Genomic DNA, 17,386 nt, shown 5'->3' on the forward strand with positions numbered 1-17,386 from the left:
ATGAAACTCGTCTGGAATTTTCCCGTTGTCTCCAAAATTATTCTTTTCAATGTTAAAGGTGAAGCAGTGTCTTTGGCAGTTGTTGACCATGAACACGAGTTGCCTGTTATTATTGCTGATGCGTATACGTCTTCAGGTAGATAGTTCGTGAACCTGACCTTCAGTAGCACCACTTGGCAGCTTAGTTCCGACAAGGATGCCAAACCCACCCGTGTGTTTCCTAAGAAACACTGGGACAAATGTAAACCACAACAGCAGAAAAGTAGACCACTCGGAGGTTCTCCGCCCCCAGAGTCCTCTGAAAGGCGATACGATTTTCGTGATTGCACTAGAATTAAGAATCTAGACAGGTATCAATTTCCTGATCCCCGTTCTCCTCGCCCTTTTAGGACTCGTCTGATCATCAGTAGAACAGAGGAGATCGATCTGACCGCAGACAAGAAGAGTACGTGAAACCAAAAAGGGAGGCACAACACTCATCTGAAGTGAAGATGAAGAAAGAGAATAGACCTCCTCCTTATGAAGCCACTTTTCAGAAAAAGAAAGTTGCAGCTTTAACAGCTGAATATGCCGCAGATGGTGAGAACCCTCCTCCTGAACAGAAGTTGGTCGGTGACTCTCTTCAACAGCGTGGCAGAAGTCACCATAGTACGCCGGAATCTCCACCAATTTCTGGTAGCGAAATCAACTGAAACATTTATTACAGTTGAGACTGCTGACACCCACAGTGGCCCCACCAGATAGACTATATCACTTGTATATTCAAATTGAAGGTGACATCAAATGCACCAGTAAAGCAAGGGCCTATTTAACTATGTCTTATGACCTTCTCTTAGCAGATGTCTACTGGCCCCCACCTTTTTTTCTTGCATGCCCCCACGGTGAGGATGTCATACTCCCTTCTTTCTTGCATCTTGTCCCTGGCGAAGTCAAACAAGCGTATGCATCTGAACGGGCCCTTGCATTGGTCTCCGCACTGTATCATAACCATACTGGTTGAGATAAGGATTCTTCTTACCATGTTATTCCTATACAGTACACGCCTCAGTAACAACCACAGTATCCTATTAACGGGGATACGAAAATGCCCGTAAAGGAAATTCTTTCCCAGCTAGAGTACCAAGGTGTGAATAATCCTCTTTTTACGGTTCTGAAACCTGATCATTCATATTGCATTGTCTTAGATTACAGACATTAATAATCATACACACATGTCTGCACTCATAGTACGTAAGGGATGAGTCTAGGTTCCATCTAGTCTCACTTCTTAAACTCAATTACCAGGACGTCGCAGGACCCTCGACGCCTCCTTCCGGTGCACCAGAAATTTGAAGTAATGTGTTCATTGCCACATAACCCACTTGCAGTGCATCTATCCAACTTTCATCAGATTATGCACCCATAGTACGGCACTTATTAATAATGTGGTCCATAAAAAATATATAACCACTTTGTATAGTTCCAATGTTTTTTTTCAGCCACAATTTGCTTCCAGAGAGCCGTGACTGGTCCGCATTTAGCCCCCTTTGTTTTTTAAATGTGCTACACCTGACTTCCTATAGGCTATAAGAACAGTCCAAATGTTTTTGTTGTGAATTGTGTTGATTCTCCATGACATTGACACTGTCCTACATGGATGACATCTACTTAACGGACGATGAATTGAATCCTCATTTAGCAAGAGAGGGCCACATAATGTCGGGGTTTGCGGAACTTGGTTACAAATTTAAGGTAAACAAATATTGTATGGCTTTTCTCAGTCTCCTTTTCTAACAAATGAAAGAAAAAGTCTTGATCCTCACTTTCTGGAGAAGTGTGCAAAATTTCAACCTCCAAGTACACTTAAGAAGTTACAGTCCCTACTAGGATTTTTGAAATTTGGCAGAACAAATATACCTGACTATGGACAACGTATTAAACCACTTTACACTTTAATAAGCCTTGATTTGTCCACTTCCCTTTGGTCGTCCGAACACACTGAAACACTCGGGGCCATATTATCTTGATAATATGCCCTTGTCAATTCCCATAGAAGCCCAGGTTCTGGTGTTAACCTGGGCTTCTATGGGAATTCACAAGGGCATATTATCAAGCCCATTATCGCCGCTTTAGAGGCAGTTTCCTGCCGATAAAAGCGGCGATAATGTATCGCCCTTTCTTGATAATATGGCCCTCAGATCTTTACAGTCTGATTTGCTTGAAACTTGCCATTTATACACACATGTCAATACCACATATTTAGTCATCCGTGTCTTACCGGGTGCAATTGGATTTACATATGTCACCTATAATGAAGAACAGACAGTAACTTTGTGCATATAAATTGCATTTATATTTACCTGCTGAAATGTGTTTTGCTTCTACTGAAAAAATATCCACTGCAGTGCAGATGGCCATCCTTAAAGAATGCCTGTTTGCACAAGGACAACGTATTGCTGTTGTCACTCCGGTGCCAGCCTTAGGAGATGTCATTAAAGCTAGCGTTCCTAACGCACAAGTTACTACTTGTGTAACGATATATCTGTAAGAGACATTAGTTAGTATTAGATTGCTTACCTTAGAATATCCCCAGGCGTCAGACTGGATCCGGAAACTTTTGCGTAGCAGTACCCTTGCGCGTCGGTAGGCGTCGTCTAAGGCTCCGCGTCCATCGTCGGCGTCGTGGGCGCCGTGATGACGTCGTCGGAGTACTTAGACGCTGCCTCCGCGTGCTGACGTCAGTTCTTAGACACAGCTTTTCCGCGCCAGAAACGCAGAGCCATGCTAAAAACCAACACTGGTGCCATTGAAACTAGGGCCCTGAAGGGGATGACCCTAACCCTAGATATTGGTTCGCAGAACGGGGAGGATGGGTGGGTCGGTAAGGAATCTAATACTAACTAATGTCTCTTACAGATATATCGTTACACAAGTAGTAACTTGTGCATCTGAAAGAGACACGTTAGTATTAGATTCCTTACCTTAGAATAGATACCCCAGCAATACCAACCCCGGTGGTGGGTCTGCGAACCAATAATCACACCAGAAAGTCCTGGAGGACGGAACGGCCAAAGAAGCCATCCATCCGGACTTGGCTGTCCAGACAGTAGTGTCTCGCAAACGTGTGCAGCGATGCCCACGTAGCTGCCTAACAGATGTCTTGTAAGGGCACACCCCTGCCCAGGGCAGTGGTAGTCGCCGTGGCTCGGGTGGAATGAGCCCGCAATCCAGCCGGGGGCTCCTTCCTAGCCAAAGAGTAGCATGCCTGGATACACAAGATGATCCACCGGGAGATGGTCCTCTTGTGCACCGCTTTCCCCTTCTTAGCGCCCACGTAACCAACAAAGAGTTGGTCATCCACCCGGAACTGGCGTGTGCGACTCAAATAAAATGAGAGCGCACGTTTTGGGTCCAGACGGTGGAGCCGCTCTTCCTCTTTAGAGGGATGCGGTGGCGGGAAGAAGGTTGGCAAGGTGATAGACTGCCCGATGTGGAAGGCCGTGACAACCTTGGGCAGGAAAGAAGGTTTGGTACGTAGCACCACTTTGTCCGGATGGACAGAAAGGAAAGGTGGAGTACAAGAAAGAGCCTGGAGCTCACTCACTCTCCTGGCCGAGGTGATGGCAACCAGGAAAGCCGTCTTCAAGGTCAGAAGGCGGAGAGGACAGTTGTGAAGTGGCTCAAAGGGAGCGCACATCAGAAAGTTAAGAACCAGGTTCAAGTCCCACTGAGGCATCACAAACGGAACAGGAGGAAACGTGTGTGTGATACCCTTAAGAAATCTGTTTACAATAGGGGACTTGAACAAAGAAGGCTGATCAGGTAGCCTGAGAAAGGCTGAAAGGGCAGAAAGATAGCCCTTGACAGTGCCCAGAGCAGAGCCCTGCTGGGCAAGAGACAGAAGGAAGAGAAGAACCTCAGAAAGAGGGGCAGCAAGAGGATCCACAGCCTTTGCTGTACACCATGCCACAAATCTGTTCCACCTGCAGGCGTATACCGACTTCGTGGAGGGACGCCTGGCTGCCAGAATGACGTTACAGACTTCAGGAGGCAAGTCAAATGGCCTCAACTGTCGCCGCTCAATCTCCAAGCATGGAGGTGGAGACTGGACAGGCTCGGGTGGAGGATCGTCCCCTGCTGCTGCGACAGAAGGTCCTCCTGAAGAGGCAGAAGAACCGGGGATCGACTGACATATTGAGTAGCTCTGGATACCAGTACCTTCTCGCCCAGTCCGGAGCCACAAGGATGACTTGGGCCCGGTCGCGCTTGATCTTCTTCAGCACTCTGGGCAGAAGTGGTATAGGCGGAAAGGCGCACAACAGACCGCAACTCCACTCGCGACGAAAAGCGTCTCCGAGCGAGTGCCGCCTTGGAAATTCCAACGCGCAGAACTGATGACATTGCGCGTTCTCTTCGGTGGCGAATAGATCTAACCAAGGCTCTCCCCATCGCTGAAAGAGGCCTTGTGCCACGTCCGAGTTCAGACGCCATTCGTGATCCATCATGCACCGACGGCTGAGCTCGTCCGCCCTGGCGTTCAGAGAACCTGCCAGTTGTTGAGCCACCAGGGTCACGCCCTGGCGTTCCAGCCATTGCCAAAGGCGAAGAGCTTCCTGGCAAAGGGTCCACGACCCCACCCCGCCCTGTTTGTTGCAGTACCACATGGCGGTGGTGTTGTCCGTGAACACCTGCACTACACTCCCCCGGACAGAGGGGAGGAATGCCTTCAGTGCTAGACGAATCGCCCGCAACTCCAACAGGTTGATGTGGAGCCGGGCCTCCGCCGGAGACCAGAGGCCTCTGATCTCCGCCTCTCCCATGTGGCCTCCCCAGCCCTGGAGGGACGCGTCCGTCACAACTACGTGCTCCGGTTGGGGAAGGGAGAGGGATCTGCCGCTGACCCAATCGCGGTCTGTGAGCCACCACTGCAGCTGTCTCGCAGTGCCCTCCGAGATCAGGACGTGGTCGGACAGATTGCCCTGATGCTGGGCCCACTGAAACTTCAGGTCCCACTGCAGAGCCCGCATCCGCCACCTGGCGTGATGCACCAGAAGGATGCAGGAGGCCATCAGCCCCAGAAGCCGCAGCATCAACCTGACCGAGACCCGGGATAACGGCTGAAAGATGGGAATCAGAGCCTGAATATCCCGGACCCGCTGTTCGGGTGGATAAACCCGAAACTGCGCTGAGTCCAGAACCGCTCCGATGAAGAGGAGCTTCTGAGAGGGACACAGGTGTGACTTTGGCACATTGATGGAGAACCCCAGCTGGTGCAGGAGATCTGCCGTAGTCTGGAGGTGGCTGACGACTGTCAGGGGCGAGCCCGCCTTCAACAGCCAGTCGTCTAGGTAGGGGAAGACTGAAACCCCGAACCTGCGCAGATGAGCTGCGACCACCGCCATCACCTTTGTGAACACCCGTGGGGCGCTGGTAAGGCCGAAGGGGAGCACGGTAAACTGAAAGTGCTCGTGGGCAACCGTGAACTGCAGGTAGCGCCGGTGGGCTGGCAGGACGGGGATGTGGAAATAAGCGTCCTGCAAGTCCAACGCTACCATCCAGTCTCCTGGGTCCAGGGCAGCTAGGACCTGAGCCAGTGTCAGCATCTTGAACTTCTCCTTCCGGAGGAAGCCGTTGACGTTCCGTAGATCCAAGATAGGGCGCAGGACCCCTTTGCCCTTCTTGGGTACCAGAAAGTAGTGGGAGCAGCAACCACACCCTACTTCTGGCCCAGGAACGCGCTCGATGGCCCCCTTGGCCAAGAGGGCCGTAACTTCCTCCTGCAGAAGTTGCAAGTGATCCCCCGATACACGGTGGTTCTGCGGTGGCATGGCTGGAGGAGTAGCCTCGAAGGGGAGGGAATAGCCCCTTCGGACGATTTGCAGCACCCACCTGTCCGAAGTGACAGTGCGCCAGTGGAGGTGGTGATGGCGAACCCTGCCCCCCACTGGCGTCACATGGGCCTGAAAGCATGGACTAGGAGGGTTTTGAGGCGGATGCTGCGGGGGAAGGCGTGGACTGACCTCGCCGCTGCCCCCGACCGCCCGGACGGCAGTTCCCACGGCCGCCACCGCGTTGGGTATTGCCCTGCGGAGCGTGGCTGGCGGCGCGTGTGGGCGCACCCCTTCCGTGGCCACGAAAGGAGTGAAAGGCAGCCGATTGCTGGCGCTGGCCCGAGAGGCCCAAGGACTTGGCCGTAGCCCTGGAGTCCTTAAAGCGCTCAAGCGCATGGTCTGCCTTGTCGCCAAAGAGGCGACGGCCATCGAACGGCATGTCCATGAGCGTGCTCTGGACATCAGCCAAGAAGTTGGCGGACCTCAGCCAGGCGTGGCGTCTGACCGCCACCGTCGTTGCCATCGCTCTACCCAGCGAGTCGGTGGTATCCAGCCCACACCTGATGGAATACTTGGCTGCATCCCGGCCCTCCACAAGGGCTTGGCCGAGTTTGGCCCGTACCTCCAACGGACACACTGGCAGCACTTCCGCGACCTTATCCCACACAGAGTGGGTGTAACGTCCCAAGAGGCAGGCGGTGTTGGAAGACCGCAGGCCTAGACTAAGGGATGAGAAGATCTTCTTCCCATACTGGTCATACCTCTTGGATTCCCTGTCGGGCGGGGCCGACGGGAATGCGGTCTGGGAATTGGAGGCCTGGATGACCAGGCTCTCGGGGGTAGGGTGGGAGGACAGGAAACATGGGTCGCCTGGGGCTGGGCGGTGGCATCTGGCCACGTTCCTATCTACGGGCGAACCCGTAGCGGGCTTGGACCAAGTGCCCAGAAGAACGTCGGTCAAGGCCTCATTAAAGGGCAGCAGAGGCTCGGCCGAACTTGACTGCGGTTTAAGGACCTCAGTGAGGAGGTTAGTCCTCATGGCCGCGACGGGGAGCTCAAGGCCCAAGGCCTTGGCAGCCCTCATCAGCACCACACTATAGGTTGCCCCCTCCTCCGAAGCCACGGTAGGAGGGGAGACAAAACCAGTGTCTGGAGAGGTGTCCAGGCCACTGGCCTCCCCAAGGTCTCCTGCCCAGTCCTCATGAGACTGACACTCCCTGGTCAGAGGGTCCTCAGACCCCTCCCAGTCCTCTTCATCACCCATCTCCTGAAACCCAGGGTTCTCAACAAATGGGGCCTGTTCATAAAAGTGAAATTCACCCAACGGCGTCTGGAGCGGCGCCCATCGGGGCCGTCCCGATGACTGAACAGGAACGAAGGTGGAACCGGGGACGGCGCCGCCCGAGGACGGCGCCGGAGGCGACACCTGCGGGTCCGACGCCGGGGAGGCCGTAAGATCCACCGGCGACGAACCAGATCCCGAAGGAGGGCCAGCGGAGTCCTGTGGCGCCGGGCCCGAAGGCGTCGGCGGCGTCGGGGCCGAAGCACCCGACGGCGTCGGGGCCGGAGCCGCCGTCCCGCTAGGGGCCCCAGACGGGTCCGCTGGGCCCGAAGGCGCCGCGGAGCCCGCCGGAGGAGAGAGTTTCCTCATGGCCATGAGGAAGCGCTCGACCTCCTCCTGCGTCGCGTTCAGCCCAGGGACCGGAGGGTGTGGAGCTGCACGCGGCGGCCACGACTCCGACGGAGACGCGTGGGTGGTATCACCCGAACCCCCGGCCGCATCGTGCGAGCATCGGGGGGAGTCCGAAGAGCGATGATGCCGCTTGGACTTCTTGTGCCTCTTACCTGACGACGACTTCGACCCGGAGGAGTGCGGCCTACCCTCGGAACTGTGGTGGCTCCGAGCCCGCGACCTGTCCCTCGACCTCCCATGGGATCGGGATCTCTCGCGGCGCGGGACCGACTGCCGGAGTTCGAGTCGCCTGCGGGACCGCTCCCGCCTGGCTTTCGAAGAGAGGGCCCGGCAGTCGGAGCAGGCCTTGTCGTCGTGGTCGACGCCCAGACAAGATAAACAGACGCGGTGAGGATCCGTGACCGACATCAGGCGGTCGCAATCGTCACAGTGCTTGAAGCCGGGCATCCCTATGGCACCGTTCGGAGTCGAGAGACTCGAAATATAATCAAAAAGTGATCAAAAGGTTAGTCAAAAATTGACTAGGGTTACTGCTTTTTCCAGATCTGCGCTTGCTGGCGCGGAAAAAAGAAGAACTGACGTCAGCACGCGGAGGCGGTGTCTAAGTACTCCGACGACGTCATCACGGCGCCCACGACGCCGACGACGGACGCGGAGCCGCAGACGACGCCTACCGACGCGCAAGGGTACTGCTACGCAAAAGTTTCCGGATCCAGTCTGACGCCTGGGGATATTCTAAGGTAAGGAATCTAATACTAACGTGTCTCTTTCAGATACTAAGGTCATTCATCCCAGATGGATACAATGGGCTACGTCCTTAACAGCTATGGATGTTGACTTTGTCTTTGACCCTTCTTTGCAAACACAAGAATTGTTGCAATATGAACATGTTTATCCTTTGGTCTTCAATTCTGCGTCTTGACCACTATAAGTCCATCATTTATACTGATGGTTCAGCACAACCTGCAATAGGTTCTAAGCAGGTATATTCTGCTGCATGCGCCATCATTCTTGGCACTATCTCAGATGGCTTCTTTCATCCCCAAAGACCTCGCACACAGTCTCTTGGAGACTGCACTGTGCAGTTGGCTGAACTGAAGGCTACACTTTTTGCACTTGAACACATGGATCCTAAATTCCTCACACTTATTGTGTGTGATTCATATTATTGTGTACAATCTTTTAATGATAACTTACATTTTTGGTGACAAAATGACTTCAGAGATTTAAAGGGTATCCCAATCAATTACAAGCTGCTTTGGTTTAAAGTAAGAGATCTTAAGGATAGGTTGCCACAAACTCATGTTATACATACATTGAATCATCGGCCTGTGAGAGCACATGCCATAGGGAATTCTCTGGCTGATGTATCAGCCAAATCTGCAGTTGCCACAGTACTACTGCCGGCGCCGACTGGAATTAAAATGCTGTCCAATTTACAATCCATGAAGAAATATCATGCACGTCCAACTCATTCTTACAATAAAAATGTTAAATGTGTTTGGTTTAAAAGTACACTGGTAGAAAGAGTGAAAAGATCTAAAAAGGAAATATAAAGAAAACTATTGAAGTATTTTGTTAATTATAAAATATTAACACAGTCTCAGTAGTAAAGGGGAGCTATCAAAATATTTCAACAGTTAAAATATACAAAAACAATCTACATACCCATACACTTTTGAACCCTCTCATTGCAAAAGCTGGCAAAATAATGATATTGTAATAAGGTGTTTGTGCATTATGTCTGGGGCAACAGGGATTAATGGAAATACAAAAGACCCATGGACAGCTAATCCTGAGGGCCAGCCTACTGCCTACTGTGATTCTCTCTCTCCGCCCTTCCTCCTTGTGCACCACATGCTACTTTAGAACCTGGCCATTGCACAGGCAAAGAGGGGTCTGGTGTCTGATTCTGGGATGCGGAGGGCTTCCCGATTGTTCCGTGTGCCCAATTGCTGGCAAATCGGTTTGATCACTAAGCAGCCTTCCGGTTTCATTTATTAAGATAATAGCAGTCCTCTGATTTCGGATGCTGCGTTCAAAATTCTTTTGGTTTCAGTCAATTCTTGGTCTAGATTCCTCTGGGTTTGCCCACAGCGCTTGGCTGACGCTCAAACTGTTATTAAAGTCTAGCAAGTCTTTATTGGGGCTTATGCGTGCAGCGCATTCCACTTGGACCAAGGTCCGGCTTTCGCTTCTAAAGCGTACCGTCATTCGATTAAGTCCATGGGTGTGCAAATGCATTTTTTTTCTCCATATTGACCCAAGGTTCATTCTGTTGTGGAGTGAATGAACTGTTACTTAACGGAGTCCTCAATGGCTAGAGTATTAGGTATAGGGCATTGTTGGTTGAACCATCTATATGGGGTTCAAAGAGATTTAAATAACTTCCCATAAAGATCTCTGGGTAGGCGGACCGTGTACAAAATACTTTTTGGCATCAAGATGTGTGTTCCAAACCTTCATGACCCAGAATCTTTGTCGCTGCCGCAACCTTTGACGTAGATAACCATTGCGCTGTCTTACAGAAGGTACAAGAGTTCCGCGAAGCTAACTCACAAGACCATTTGTCTGCATCTCATCCTTTGACTACTAACGTCGACTACTGATCTTTCTTTCCAGTTTCAGACTGGCTTCCAAAAATTGGAGATCTTGTTTGGGAAAAGATGGCCATCAAAAAGGAATTTGCCTGGCGTACCGTGTTCCTGTTCCAGTCCTTGGTCTTCAAGGTACATGAACTGTGATTTTACCAAAGTTCCCTGTATATAAAGACAAGTGCTTTTTCTCTATTGAACATGTCAAACTACACCATGTGGCTGGGCATCTCTGAGGTCCAAACTAAGCTTACTTCAGAATTGAACCCAAAGTGTGACCCTATGGAGCAGGATATCTCTTCAGTACAAAATAAGCTTACTTCAGAATTGAACCCAAAGCGTGACCCTATGGAGCAGGATATCTCTTCAGTACAAAATAAGCTTACTTCAGAATTGAACCCAAAGCGTGACCCTATGGAGCAGGATATCTCTTTGGCCCAAACTAAGCATCCTACAGAAGTCTACACAAAGCGTGACCCTATGTTGCAGAATTTCTCTTAGGCCCAAACTAAGCTTACTATAGAACTCGACACAAAACGTGACCCTATGTTGCAGGATATCTCTTAGGCCCAAACTAAGGTTACTACAGAACTCGACATAAAACGTGACCATATGGAGCAGGATATCCCTTGGGCCCAAACTAAGGTTACTTCAGAATTGAACACAAAGTATGACCCTGTGGAGCAGGATATCTCTTAGGTCCAAATTAAGCTTTCCCCAGAACTCTACACAAAGCGTGACCCTAAGGAGCAAGAGATCTCTTAGGCCCAAACTAAGCTTACTAAAGAACTCGACACAAAACGTGACCCTATGGAGCAGGATATCTCTTAGGCCCAAGCTAATCTTACTCAAGAAGTCTACTCAAAGCGTGACCCTATGGGGCCGGATATCTCTTAGGCCCAAACTAAGGTTACTTCAGAACTGAACACAAAGCGTGACCCTATGGAGGAGGATATCTCTTAGGTTCAAACTAAGCTTACCCCAGAACTCTACAACAAAACGTGACCCTATGGGGAAAGAGATCTATTAGACACATACTAAGGTTACTTCAGAATTAAATACATAACATGACCCTATGGAGCAGGATATCTCTTAGATCCAAACTAAGCTTACTACAGAACTTGGGAGAGGAGTTGGCCCAAGGGCTAGGGCAAAAGAAACACAATTGACGGGCGGAATGCTGAACAAATCAAAGCATTCACACCCAGTCAAGAGATCTGGGTTAAATCCATCATCCTTTTGCTCACCATGCCACCCCAGTTTAGACCTGGCCATATGCAAATCAGCCTTGACCCTGTCCCTCATGGGAACCGTCCAGCCCGAACTGCCAAGCCAGGTCCTCACTGGACCGGAAACAAGCATCCTAGGACCAGTTTTGGGCTTTCAGCCCTCATCAGCCAGGATAGCTTGATACCAGTGGCACAGTGAGCCCAGGACCCACGTCTGGGTATACCCGGCGAACTTAGGGCGAGAAAGTAAAAGACACACAATTGATGGACGGAATGCTGAACAAATCAAAGCATTCACCCCCAGTCAAGAGATCTGGGTTAAATCCATCATTATTTTGCTCACCATGCCACCCCAGTTTAGACCTGACCATATGCAAATCAGCCTTGACCCTGTGCCTCATGGGAACAGTCCAGCCCGAACTGCCAAGCCAGGTCCTCCCTGGACTGGAAACCAGCATCCTAGGACCGGTTTCGGGCTTTCTTCCCCGCGCACTTAGGGGGAGAAAGCAAAAGACACACAATTGATGGACGGAATGCTGAACAAATCAAAGCATTCACCCCCAGTCAAGAGATCTGGGTTAAATCCATCATTCTTTTGCTCACCATGCCACCCCAGTTTAGACCTGGCCATATGCAAATCAGCCTTGACCCTGTGTCTCATGGGACAGTCCAGCCGGAACTGCCAAGACAGGTCCTCACTGGACAGGAAACAAACATCCTAGGACCGGTTTCGGACTTTTAGCCCTCATCAGCCAGGATAGCTTGATTCCAGTGGCACAGTGAGCCCGGGACCCACGTCTGGGCATACCTGGCGCACTTAGAGTGAGAAAGCAAAAGACACACAATTGATGGATGGAATGCTGAACAAATCAAAGCATTCACCCCCAGTCAAGAGATCTGGGTTAAATCCATCATTATTTTGCTCACCATGCCACCCCAGTTTAGACCTGGCTGTCAGGAACCCGGCTTCGTGGGCCGCCGTCCGCGCAATGCGTGAGAAACGGCAACCAAAACAATGTCGAACCACAATCCCCAGAGGGCTATGGGGCACATAGCGCATGACGTCAGACGCGCAAATCAAGAGACTTAAACCCGAAACCCGGCAGGAACAGTGCCGATAATTCTGCCGAGAGAGAGTCTGGTCGAGGAGCGGGTCTTGTCTGGAGGCCAACGCTACCGTGAGTAGACTTCTGTGTGTGTGGTCGCCGGCTGGTGACACACGAACCCACGCCCCGCGAGACTACGGGTGAGCCCGTTTTTGATGCACACACGGCTGTGTGTGACTCGAGTGACTGCTGAAGACCTGTGTTTGTTTTCCCCGTTTTCATGAAGAGAAAAGCGGCTGCTTTCTCATGCGGGGAAAACGGTGATTGAAACTGGTCTTTCGAGTATTCAAACGTGACATTTAATCCAATAGTGGAAATTGGATGTGCTGCCTAGGTTGTTTTGTGGTGGCATAAACAACCCTGTTACAAAAAAGAGAAAGTATTTCAGTTAGCTGGAGATTGCAGTGCAAATGCACTATTAAGTCGAAATTGTACATAGTTGAACTGTGAATGCTGATTTACACCTGGAATTGAAGGTGACTGGAACCTATGAAACATTACAAGTGCGTTGATTTGAAGACAACCTGTTTTTTGCTTTCTATTACGATACAGGAGAGAACAAAGGGGTGTACCTGAGTATGATGGAAGAAATGGCTTACAGCATAGCGTTTACATATAAGTGGTAGGTGTGGTTCAGGATTAGCTTAAGCTCTGTAGTCAAATGTTGTAAAGTCTTATGTTTATTCTCTTGCTCCTTAGAATCAATCCCCGCCATTGACAGGACCTCACCTCCCTCTCCTGTATATCAAGCCTGTGTATTTTTCTTTACAGGTATGCTATTGGTTCATTATCAAGGACTAGGTGATCAGTGTTAGTTGTACTAATTGCTAGGTGAGATAGGGAGGGGTGTGATTCTAAACCTCTTGTTCTTATCGTTACAGATCTCCCTCCCCGCTGTTCCCTTCCTTCCCCGCGCTCACAGGATCATCCTGGTGGTCTGTGATATACATTATCGGGCCGCGGGGTGGTCGTGTGGGTGTGGAGTAAGGACGTTCAACGCAGCCCCGAGGAGTAACGTGTGGAACCTGACAGAATTATCGGCCCACGGTTACTGTCCTCCTCTTGGCTGGGCTGACAAATAATGGCTTCACTTGACGACGTTCTGGCCGCCTTGGCTCTGGTACAAACAGAACTGGCTGCCTCCAATAGAGAGGTCGCTGCTTCTAGAACCGAAAACGCTCAACTTAGAGCTCGCATGGACTGGATTCAAGGGAATCCATTCGATGTAGGGGCTAGCACCACCGCACCATCCTCCCTGGTAGTAGAAATGCCCACACAAATCCCGCTGGCACCACCGGAAAGGTTTTATGGGGATAACAAGAAGGTGCAGGTGTTTATGACGCAAATACTTCTGCACTTCATGTGTAAGCCTAAAATGTTTGCCACCAACCAGGCTCGAGTGGCCTTTCTGATTTCTTATCTGGGTGGGGAGGCAGCTCAATGGGCAGTTCCTGTGGTCAGGAGAGACGACCCTTTATTATACGATTGGGACGAGTTCAGGGTGGAATTCGAGAAAACCTTTGATCGTAGAGCCGAAACCTTCTCAGCAGACCGTGAGTTGTTGGTACTCAAGCAAGGCACAACTGACTTGGTTTCTTACCTCAACAACTTTCGCCGTCTTGTAGCAGAGACGGATTGGCAGGAGGTCAAGCAATCGGCGTTGTTCTACCAAGGACTCAACGATGAGATGAAAGATGTGCTGGCACACATAGATCCTCAGCCACGTACCTGTTCGGCGCTTATTGAACTCGCTCTCCGGCTTGATCACAGGATCAGGGAACGCAAAGGAGAATTACGAAAGAAAGAGCCGATCATCGTGGGTCATGAACGGAGCGGAGGGGGCAACGAGAAGCCCACTACAGCACAGGACGCCATGGAAATTGGGGCAGTCCGAGCCTCGTTGACATTTAGTGAGAAAGAGCATCGTAGGAAGAACGGGCTATGTTTATACTGCGGAAAGAAGGGACACTACCTACGGGAGTGTCCGGTGAAGCCAAAAACAGGAAGATTCAGGGCTGGGCAAACAGCAGCTGGAACCGTTGAGAAGAAGCCGGAAAACTACAATGCTTGAGAGTAGAAGAAGGGGAACCCTCAAGCCCTATCGTTATCCCTTCAGTCACAGCCTGCTGCGAGCAAGAAAAGAAACATGTGTTCCTTTCATTTGTGATGTTGTTGGATTCAGGAGAACAAGATGTAAAGGCAATGGTGGATTCAGGGGCCACGGGGTGTTTTATGGACTATCTTGAAGCAGAGAGGCTGGGTATCCGACTCATAGCTAAGAAACAGCCTGAACCTGTGTATGCGGTCGACGGTAGTGAATTGATAGCCGGACCCATAAAATACCAATCCACAGAAATCAGGTGTGTCTGTAAGGGTGTGCATCAGGAAACCATTTCCTTTAACATTATCCAAGCACCACAATACGGCATCATCTTGGGGCTTCCCTGGCTACAAAAACACGAACCCCAAATCCATTGGACTTCGAAAACAGTCCTTTTCAATTCGGAGTATTGCAAAGAACACTGTTTGGTATCCGCTGTGAGTCCGTCTCAGGCCTTGGCCAGGGTGTTCAACATAGCCACAGCCGCAGAGAAAGATGTGGAACTCCCGTCATGTTATGCCGCTTACGCCAAGGTGTTCAGCGAGGAACAAGCAGAGGCTCTCCCGCCTCACAGAGACTTCGATTGCCGGATAGATCTGGTTCCCGACGCGGTGATACCGAATGGCAGGTTATACGCCCTTACTGTACCCGAGAATGAATACCTGAGAGCTTATCTGGATAAATATCTGGCTCTAGGATACATACGTCCTTCGAGGTCTCCCGCTTCATCCCCGTTGTTTTTTATTCCGAAAGCGAACGGTGACAAGAGGTGTTGTATCGACTACAGGGCGCTCAACACCGTCACGGTGAAGAACCAATATCCATTACCCCTGATTCCTGTTCTACTGGAGCAAGTTAGAGCAGCCACCATCTACACCAAGTTGGATCTGAGAGGGGCGTACCACCTGGTTCGCATAAAACGGGGTGACGAGTGGAAGACGGCCTTTAAAACGCGGTATGGGCTCTTTGAGTATCTCGTAATGCCCTTTGGGCTGTGTAACGCACCAGCCGCGTTTCAATATTTCCTGAACGAAGTGTTGCGAGAGTACTTGGACCTCTTTGTAGTCGTCTACATAGACGACATTTTGGTGTACTCCAACACAACGAGAGAACATCAACGTCATGTGAGCCTGGTGCTGGAAGCTCTGATGAAACATCATCTCTACTGTAAGATCACGAAATGTGAATTCCACGTGAACACCGTTGAGTTTTTGGGAGTGATGCTTACGCCATCTGGCCAGATCATGGCAGAGAGAAAAGTACAAGCCATAAAGAACTGGCCTCGTCCGTGCACGGTCAAGGATATCCAATGCCTACTGGGATTTGCGAACTTTTATAGAAGGTTCATTGGGGGGTTTTCGGCCCTGGTTGCCCCCTTGACACGTCTAACACGAAAGAACGTTCCGTTTGTTTGGAGCAAAGAAGCACAGCACGCGTTGGATGGGTTGAAAGAAGCCTTTATCGGTGCTCCAATTCTCAAACATGCAAACCCCAACTTGCCGTTCATAGTAGAAGCTGATGCCTCTGAAGTGGTGTGGAAAATTAGTACGGTTTGGTAAACATTATCTGCGCCCTCTTGCCTTTTCCCCTGATGCCACACTTTTTGTCGTGCGCACCCACCATTTTAGGTGCCTCGATCAGAACCACCCTCTGCATGCCACTGGCCCCCAGCACAGCCCTTCGCCCTCACAAGCCCCCCACGCACTGGCCACCCCCCACTCTCACATGCCTTGGGTCATAAACCCCTCTTCAGCACAGCTCTGCCTCAGAACCCCATCCTGTTCCCAGCGCGACACCTCCCTACATTCCTTTCATGGTCCCAGGCCCTTTGATACAAACCCCCTTTCCTGTGTGCCCGTTTGTCTTCCTCGTTCCCAGGCCGCCACCTAGCTCTGCGGATACTGTTTATTGCCCCCCCCGTACAGTAGGAAGCTTCCCCCATTAAAGGACCCTCGAGTTGATCAAAGCCCCCACCCTATGAGATCCGATCAACCCCACACATTCCGTGAATCGGCGGAATGTCCAGCTGCGCGATAATCATCACCTGTTGTGACCGGGGTGGGGACTTCAACTGTAAATGTGTGTGGGAACGGGCCTGAAGGGGAGATTCCGAGGATGTCCTTTCATACTTCAAAGCATTGCAAGAATGTGTTACCTGCAATAAAATTCGTAAACTGTGTATAAGAGGCCAGGCCTCAGAGATGCGGTTAGAGCACCTCGTGACGATACTGGCTGTCCGAACTGATGTGTTCTCCTCCGGAGAGAATAAACCTTGTTTCCTGCCTTCCAGTCTCCAGCGCCTGCCTCTTCATTAATTAATATTTTGTGGGTTAAAGAGGCGATACCGCCGGGCAAATATTGGTTGTCCTTGACCTGTTTTTACAATTGGCGTCCCAAGCGTGGGGCCCATCAGCGACACGTGGATCCAGTGGGAGAGGTCCTGACGACAGAGTGAACGACTGCAACGATCGGGAGAGCTCTTGCCCAATAGACCCTCGTCTGGCAGCCGATCATCCGAACTTCACTGGTTCCGAACAGACCTCTCTCGAGTGATCTACGGTCCTGACTGGGAACCATCAGGAGTGCCGCGAGGAATACGAGGAAAAGAGGACGATCGGGCGCTGGATTCGGAAGATAAGAAACTGTCCATACGGTCCGGGTAAGGTCGTGTAAACACGACGAATTGCGAAATGATTGTTTAATTGTTCGGAAAATACTAGTATTACTCTTTGTTGACTTGTTTGGAGATTCACTGTCTGCAAACGGAGAAACAACAGGCTCTTTCTCTTTGCAAACAGTGAAGGATAGGTAACGCAGCCAGCGTGCCTATCTTTCTCCCCCACAGATTGATTG

The sequence above is a fragment of the Lissotriton helveticus genome, chromosome 6 (genome assembly GCF_964261635.1).
Source record: "Lissotriton helveticus chromosome 6, aLisHel1.1, whole genome shotgun sequence".
Classification (NCBI taxonomy): Eukaryota; Metazoa; Chordata; class Amphibia; order Caudata; family Salamandridae; genus Lissotriton; species Lissotriton helveticus.